Source organism: Lepeophtheirus salmonis, chromosome 1 (genome assembly GCF_016086655.4).
Source record: "Lepeophtheirus salmonis chromosome 1, UVic_Lsal_1.4, whole genome shotgun sequence".
In the NCBI taxonomy this organism is placed as follows: domain Eukaryota; kingdom Metazoa; phylum Arthropoda; class Copepoda; order Siphonostomatoida; family Caligidae; genus Lepeophtheirus; species Lepeophtheirus salmonis.
In genome coordinates, this window is record NC_052131.2 from 14,643,299 (window position 1) to 14,652,816 (window position 9,518).

Consider the following 9,518-nt stretch of genomic DNA (forward strand, 5'->3'; position numbering starts at 1 on the left):
CTCAGTGATCAAAAAAGAATGAACATAACACAAACATGACACTCCTCCCCTAATTTATAAGCACCTACAAATTACAAATTCTCAAATACAAATACTCTTAATCAATTTATATATTTTTTTACTAATGAATAGAAAAATGTTCAAGTTTCCTTGCGTTTAAAAAAAATTCTCTATTAATTAGAAGGTTCATCAAAGCCAATTTAGAGATCATTTTAAGTTATTTAATGACACTGTATATTGCGACTTTTTATTGAATTTTTGCAATGCCAAAATAGTTTACACCCTCTAGAACATTATTGGGATAATTTTTTTGTAATGTTTTTAAGATAAAGCCATCAAATTTATAACTTAAAAAATATACATATCTATTACGTGTTGTATGTCAAGAAACTTCTTCTCAATCAGCTGTTCGAGCAACTTAATACGTAGAGGAGAAAAAAGATTAGAGCACTCCCTCTTTTGTAACATACCTAAATAAGTTTTTGCAGCAATCCCAGACGAATTAACTGGTTAAAAAGAAGAAAATATGTTACTAGGCAAAAAAAGAAAAAAAAACGGAGGAGGAGGAAGAAGAAGTTTATTTTTGTATATATAAGTTTTTAGAAAATAAGTTTATTAAAATATTAATTTATATGAGTTATAACTATAGTTGATAATATTGTAGAGAAAAACGCGTGCAAGGAGGAGGGGGAAAAAAGACATATGGTATCATTGTTTAAAATACTGATGTGATTATCATCTGCCTGCTTTATTTTGATTTTTGAGGGTATAACGAATGTATTTATTAGCAAAATGTTTAATGAAGATATACTACGTATAATTGACTTAGACGTTTTTTATCCGTTACAGTAGATTTGAAAACGTCACACTCCATCAAATTGTAATTCATTATGAACCTTATTCTCAGAATAATAGCTAATGAAACGACAAAGTAGAGTATTTCGAAATATATTAGAAGTTCCTAGTTTAAAAAAGAAGGCTTTAATTAAATATAATCTACATACTAAAAAATAAACCATTATTAAACAATTAAAATCATATAACTATTAATAATAATAAATTATAAATACAGAATATTGAAATAATAGATTGATCCAGATAATTTTTTCTTGTTCTAACATCGGAATTCAGTTAAACATGTCATAACTTTAGGTTGCAATACACAAGCGAGACGTGGAGTTTAATCAAAAAGATAACACCCCTCTTCTTCATGTGGAAGTTGCTATACACAATTGTGCACAGGATAGATAATCTCTACCGATGAGATCTAACTAATTATTAATAATAAAGTAAATGTCAAATCATAAAATTAGACAATAAATATATTAATAAAAAAATATTAGAAATAAATTAATCGTAAAGAGTTAGAGCAAAAGCTAATTATGTAGTAATGTCCGGCGATATTACTCCCTATTAAGAGCATCATAAAAGATTTTCCCCCGTTATTTAGGTATGCTTATATAACAACATACTATTATCATGAAGGGTATACACAATTGTTAATTATAATGCAACACCCAATGTAACTACCCTCGCTGTTGTGACCATTTAAACAGTTGTTTTTGCCTTTTATGAGTTTTCTGAACACCATTTCTTGGAGCCCATCAACCATAACTAAGCCTTAAGTGATAAAAAAGTTATATTTATTGACTATGTAATATTGGAAAAATTATATCATACCCAAGTCTTAAAGCGAAGTAAGTAGTCTCAGACATACTAGTTGCAAACCATCCAAAGCTACTACCCCCGTTGTTGTGACCATTTAAGCAGTTGTTTTTGCCCTTTACTGAGTTGTGTATCATAATTCTTGATATGTTTAGCTAAAATAGAATCATATTTTATGGTTAGATTTAAAAGAAAATTGAATACTTACTGTGAGATAGTACAAAATTCAGAGTTCCATTTCGATATTCGTAAATACTTTTTACTGATAACTTGATCGTCATTTGGTGTGGATGACTCAAAACATTTTTATATGTATTTCTATGAATGACATCAGTACCAACATCCTCCATTAATTTAATAATGGTTCCTCGGGAAGGGATATGTTTACCCTTGTATTTCTCCATAAATTTTTTGAACGTAGATGATTAGCAATGGATAAGGTTATATTACATGCAATAAGCATCGTTGTGAGATCAGAGTTAAAGTCTGACTTGATGTATTCATCATTAACTTGATTTTATGGATGAATATCCATACTCTTGATATGAGATGAGGATAATGAGTGGCGTGTAATTCTAGACAGGGGACTGAAGGCACATTTATATTGATAAATCCGACAAGCCATCTGTTTCTCATCCGGTAAGTATTTTCCAAATTCCTAGGCCTCCATTTCAGAAATCCAGACAGAAGGCGAGGTTATTTTAGGCATTTAATTCAGTTCTCTATCGACTATCACCATCTAATATAATATTAATATTGAATAATAAAGGCGGGAATGATGACGTTCATGATTGATAGAAGAAGATGGATATTATTTAATCAATGATGCCATAAGTATTTCTTCTCTTCTCCTCGCACGCTTTTCTATTCTTACCAAAATTGTCACCCTTACTAATGACTTGAAAATTAAAAAAAACTAAATATAAGACAAACTATCGGCTCCTCCAGAGCTTATCTATAAACTATATATAAATAGATAACACATATAAATAAAAAATGCAAAATCATGTCAAATAAAAAGTAATAAAGTTAGTATTAAGAGATAAAAAGTCGTACTCCACAACGCTAAAGTAAAGAAAAATTGTATCATCTACGGCTGATGTATTTTCTAATAAACAATGATCAGAATAAAGTTGACAAGATAGCCCTCTTGATTGAGCATGATCGAGAGAGAAAGAGTTCCAAAATGGGAAAAAAGGCTTCTGGAGAGTGATAGTCTAAATTCCGGAAATATACAAAGGAGATCATTGATTAAGAGATAGTCCAGCATGATGATTTTACCGACCATTTGGAATAGAGATAGTCTTAAGTAGTTTGTCCAGGTAAGATTCTTTGGTGATTTGCAGCTTTAGAGGGAAGTCGAGCCAGAGCCTACAAGGAATGAAAGAATCAGTAATAATTTCTTAATAACTAATATTAATAAAATATAATTTTACACAATGGGATCAGACTAAGGCCAAGTGAGATGAATTCAAACGAAGAGATTCAACTTCGTGAGTTATTTAATCTCGTTAATAGTAAAATGAGATACGGTAGAAAAATAAGAGGCTACTCACCATATTCGGACAAGGTCTATGATTCATCTATAAATATTCATTTCTTTCTATCGATGGATTTTTTTCATTTCTCATTTCATTCATCAACGTGCCACAAGTCAATGAGTCCTGTCGAAATATACTCAGCATTCCAGATCCGTGATTGCTCACTCCTTCTCCTTATCATATAATATATCAACAGTACAAGATTATGGATAACTTCTTTGTCATTATTCCTTTTTTCTTCTTCTCCTAGCTATATAATTAATAAAGTTCATAATATTGTGGAGAAAAACGAGTGCAAGGAAAAGGAAGAAAAAAATACATATGGTATCATTGTTTAAAATACTGATGTGATTATCATCTGCCTGCTTTATTGTGATTTTTGAGGGTATAACGAAAGTATTTATTAGCAAAAATGTTTAATGAAGATATACTACGTATAATTGACTTAGACGTTTTTTATCCGTTACAGTAGAGTTGAAAACGGCACACTCCATGAAATTGTAATTCATTATGAATCATATTCTCGGAATAATAACTGATGAAAAGATAAAATAGGGTATTTCAAAATATATTTGAAGTTCCAAGTTTAAAAAAGAAGGCTTTAATTAAATATAATCTACATACTAAAAAAATATACCATCCTACATTTATGTTAAATATACAAAATTAAACAATTAGAATCATATAAATAATAATAACAATAAATTACAAATACAGAATATTGAAATAATAGATTGATCCAAATAATATTTTCTTGTTCTGACATCGGAATCCAGTTAAATATGTCATAACTTTAGGTTGCAAAACACAAACGAGACGTGGAGTTTAATCAAAAAGATGATCACTCCTATTCTTCATGTGGAAGTTGCTATATACAATTGTGCACATGATAGATTTATCTCTACCGATGAGATCTAACTAATGATTAATAATAAAGTAAATGTCAAAATTATAAAATTAAACAATAAATATAGTAATAAAAAAAATGTTAGAAGTAAATCCATCTTAAAGATTTAGAGCAAAAGCTAATTATGTAGTAATGTCCGGCGATATTACTCCTTATTCAGAGCATCAAAAAAGATATTTCCCCCGTTATTTATGCTAATATAACAATGAATTATCATGAAGGATATACACAATTGCTAATTATAATGCTACACCCAATGTAACTACCCCCGTTGTTGTGACCATTTAAGCAGTTGTTTTTGCCTTTTATGAGTTTTCTGAACACCATTTCTTGGAGCCGATCAACCATACCTAAGCCTTAAGTGATAAAAAAAAGTAATATTTATTGGCTATGTCATATTGGAAAACCTAATTATCATACCCAAGTCTTTAAGTGAAGAAACTAGTCTCAGAAAAACTAGTTACGTACCATCCAAAGCTACTACCCCCGTTGTTGTGACCATTTAAGTAGTTGTTTTTGCCATTAAATGAGTTGTGTATTATAATTCTTGATATTTTTAGCTAAAATAGAATCATATTTGAGGGTTAGATTTTTTTTTTTTTTTTTGAATACTTACTGTTAGATAGTACAAAATTCCGAGTTCCATTTCGAAATTAGTAAATATTTTATACTTTTTACTGATAACTTGATCGTCATTTGGTGTGGATGACTCAAAACATTTTTATATGTATTTCTATAAATGACATCAGTACCAACATCCTCCATTAATTTAATGATGGTTCCTCGGGAAGGGATAGGTTTACCCGTGTATTTCTCCATAAATTTTTTGAACGTAGATGTTTAGCAATGGATAAGGTTATGTGCAATAGGCATCTTTGTGAGATCAGAGTTAAAGTCTGACTTGATGTATTCATCATTAACTTGATTTTTTAGATGAATATCCATGCTCTTGATATGAGATGAGGATAAAGGCACATTTATATCGACGAATCCGACAAGCCATCTGTTTCTCATCCGGTAAGTATTTTCCAAATTCCTGGGCCTCCATTTTCAGAAATCCAGACAGAAGGCGACGTTATTTTAGGCATTTAATTCAGTTCTCTATCGACTATCCCCATCTAATATTATTATATTAATATTGAATAATAAAGGCGGGAATGATGACGTTCATGATTGATAGAAGAAGATGTATATTATTTAATCAATGATGCCATAAGTATTTCTTCTCTTCTCCTCGCACGCTTTTCTATTCTTACCAAAATTGTCACCCTTAATAATTAATCAGATCTAGATACAATAGTAAAGTTCGAACTGATAATAGAAAAAAATAAAAAGGCGGCAAAGATGTCAAGCGACAAAATCTCCTCGAGGAATAATTACCAGTGGCAAAATTTAGGGGGCGAAAATGTTAGCAACAAAATTACCTAGAACCATAATACACATAGCATGTGTGATACTATATATTTTAATATATCCCTGCTAACAAAGTTGTTTTTGCCTCTTTCAGCTTACAATTTTTCTACTTTTTTTCCAAGGTGATTGTTTAGAACGTTGATTGCTTAAGCTTGAATTAGCTTTGTTGGCCTATGTATCCTTTCCAAAAATTACTGAATATTAAGTCGATTTTTGGTGGAGTAACGGGCAAAGTAGAAGAAGGCCTCATTACCCTACGGAAACTTACCAATTGTTGGTATCGTTTGTTGTAGAGTCTTTAGGTAGATTTTTGGTCAAGTGTTGGGCAAAGAGGCAAAGTACAACTGCAATCCACAAACAACAATACAGACAACAGGGAAGGATCCATGGAACAATACGGCATAGTTCTACTTTGAACTTTGCTCCACTAAAAATCTACCTAATAACTCGACAGTTCAAAGAATTGTCTAACTACCATTTGATTTTGGGACTTATTTATCTTTTTTTTAGGAGTAAAGACTGGGATATATAATAGAGGGTATGACTAAAGAGGTGAAAATTGTCTAAAACCTCGTGAAGGTAAATCAAAAACAAAGTATAGGCAAGAAACATTGATAAACGACATGTCTGCCTACAGAGATCACTATGAACATTTTAGTGCTCTTTCTTGCTGATACGCTTAAATTTTTCAAAATAGGGAGGAATAATAAATAGGAGCATTTATATCTTGCAGATTACCAACACAAACTTTTTGATTTTGAAAAGTTCTACATCTGTAATTATAACATTGATTTTTTTTTGGTTGGACATTTCCTACCAAAAATGAATGAAATTTCATTCATATATGTTTCTTTATTATAATCAATAACAGTTTGCACTTCTGAGTATTGAAAAGTTCGTCTAAAGTCCCAGATATGATATTCGGACGCGTATTGAGGTTATTTTACGTTCTTGGCATCTTCGATTAGAACAGTATTTAAGTGGTTTAAAAAATTTCAGAGTGGCCATATGGACACAAGTGACACTGAACGTTCTGGGCGTCCTGTTGAGGTTAATACTCCAGAAATCATTGATAAAGTCCATGATATGGTGATGGATGACAGAAGAGTTAAGGTGCGAGGGATTGCTAGTACTGTGGGCATATCGAGTTCGACCCCTTTTTCCATTAATTTTACGACTACAACTGATGAGATGTGAGCTGGTGGATTGTCGTGATAGAAAAGGACTTGTTTGTGTCCCAATCGTGTGCGTTTTTCTTCCAGCTGAGCTTTCAAACGGTCCAATAACGATGAATAATATGAAACATATAGTTTATCCTTTTCGATGAGGAATGTTCCTTGCGAATTCAAAAGACAGTCGCCATAATTTGTCGGCCGATTCCTTGATTCAAACGAATGGCAAACAGGAAAAATAGACCTATCTGACTGAAAGTTGGTGTGTGTGTGTGTGTAGTACGTCTGAGGACGAGTTAAATAAACCAATATACCTGAATGTAATAAGTTTGATCTTGTATTTATTTATGTTTATGTTTTATATATAGAGTACTTTAAAATCCTTCCGTCTTAATAATAAAAGGGTTTAATTAATAAAGAAAAACGAAGAGAGGAAGACGATGTTTAGTGATGGAGCTTGTTCGCTTCATGAGATTCTTTCAAGAGATGCTACTAACTAAAAATAGCCTCGATATACACCAGTAGTGCAATTTCTCAGATTTTTTAAACGACCGTCATAATCAACCATAACCATATTGAGTTACATAGGTCATATTGGCGCCCTTATGTAGGTTTAATAAATATGTTTCATATAGAAAAATATTCAACATATAGGCGATATATAGGTGCCCATTCTATGCTTGGGTTGAGTTTGAATAATTTTATTATTCTTTTAGGAATATATATAATTAAAAGGCTTCACGTAACAATTTTAAATGTGATGGGGTGGAGTTTGGAGGTAATTACTTTCTAAGTCAATTTTTTTTGTGTGTGTTCCCATAAGTGGGAAGCCTTGTTGTACGGGCCTTAATTAAAAAAACTAGGATTAATTAATATGCTGCATCTTTTAAATGCTTCTAAAATAATTGTTTATTTAGTTGCTCGTTGTGCAGTCAATAAATAGCCAGTTTTAAAGAGGTATTGAGGGCACTTGTCCTAACCCCCAAACAAAATTACTTTTTATAAGATTGAACATATGTAATCTAAAGAAAAAATACGATATTCAAATTAACAAAAACAAAGAAAAGGGTATATATTTATCTTTACCAACTGACTCCCTCATGGTAAAACCGGCACAGAGACAAGACAAAGACTTAATTTAGTTGCTTTACATTGGTCTTGAAACTGAGACTAGGACAAATCCAAGACTTTGAGGAGTAGAGACTGAGGAGAAACAAAGAGCCTCATTAATTTGATTTTTGAATGTGCTGTATTGAACACAAACTACTGGTAGTTAAGTTATATTCCCTAATTTTCTATTCCCTTTGAGAATAGAGGTGGGAAAAATAAACAAACTTATACTGCTTATCAAATTCCTTGAATATTTTCATTGAGTCCTCAAATTTCCTTTGAGTTCATTTCAAGTCTATAATGAATGATATTAATGCCTATACCTTGTACTATTATAGATTAGTTATGATAAATTTCGACTTTTTTTATTTTTTATAAAAGGTTTTATGTACATAGAGGGAACAGCTTCTCTTCTCAAGAGAAGTATCTATTTCGATAAAGTAAAGTTTGTCTGTTGTATATCTATCTATCTATTAGCTGGTTTATTTGTTGGGAATACACATTTTTAACAGCACGTCTAATTAAAAAAGAAAAGAAAATTTTTAGCTTTCAAGTTTTTGTCGTTATTGTTGGCAACCTGAAAAAGGATTATTTTATTTTCTCAAGCTGTTACTATTATTCTTTAGGATAGGACGTCTAAGTATTGAGTAACTACGTCTGAGTGTGCTCATGAAAAACAGAGAGTAACACTCAAGATTTCTTGGGGGATTATCTTCTATATTTATAAACCCAGGGTTGTCTGTTCTTCAACGCACAATAACACCGGGAAATCCTCCTGGGTACTAGCACTAGTATGTAATAATAAAAAAATCTGACTCGAATTCACTTTTTAGTTATATGCTAAGACTAAAAGATACGTTAAAGGGTACCTTATATCTAGTGAAATAATTGAAATGACTAATAGGAAATTTTCCTCTAGTAAATATGTTTTAAATATTTATAATTCCAATGTATAGGATACTATGTTCATGTAAAACCTCTTTTTTTACCCATAACCAGTGCTTGAGTTGTAGGGAAGTGGGGAGAGGATGCCCCCCATCGCAAATAGAAAATGAAACTGGCACAAAAAAAATGGTCAATAAGGACCCCCCCCCCTCATATTCATTTATAGATCTCTGTTTAAGGTAAAATTAACAACTTTCTATTTTTTCATAGGTATATTCGCTTTTTGAGGCCTAAAATTAAAGTATCTACTTTTTTATACACTTTTTATATGTACAATATATTCAATTTTGTATTTGTTTTTGAAATCAAATTATGGCCACTTTTGTTTAAAGCCCTTTTAAGATGTTTAACTACAAGCTAAAAAAAACTCTATTATCAATTTGTTATAAAATAGCGTTCTATGATTGTTATATTGTTGAAATTTTGCAACAAATGGTGTGTAAAGTGTACACTCATAACTTATCCATACGTGGACATGCTGAATCTCAATGCTTATTTCAAATTGATATTGTGAACAAGGTATAAAACATTAAAATATAATCTAAATCGCTCAAATATCAATTTTCTTATACCTTTTTTGTCTATTAATTCATATCCAAACATTGTTTAAAAATTATTGGATGATGACTCAATAATTTATACTACAGACAACATGATTTCTTTTGTATATATTTACCTCAGTCATAGGCGCTGAAGGATCACACTTATTAAGTTATTACGTTACGAGCACAAGTGGCATATTTTATGTATTTCATTATCTCTTGC

General features: G+C 31.0%; 1 long non-coding RNA gene across 1 annotated transcript; it reads right to left on the reverse strand.

Moving 5' to 3' along the window:
* Positions 1-1,304: 1,304 nt before the first annotated feature.
* Positions 1,305-3,443, reverse strand: LOC121123410 (uncharacterized). The gene is made up of 5 exons (XR_005866002.2): positions 3,222-3,443; positions 2,951-3,036; positions 1,874-2,882; positions 1,681-1,820; positions 1,305-1,620 (listed from the first exon to the last, which is right to left on the reverse strand). It is a non-coding gene; the product is annotated as an uncharacterized lncRNA (long non-coding RNA).
* Positions 3,444-9,518: the final 6,075 nt, after the last annotated feature.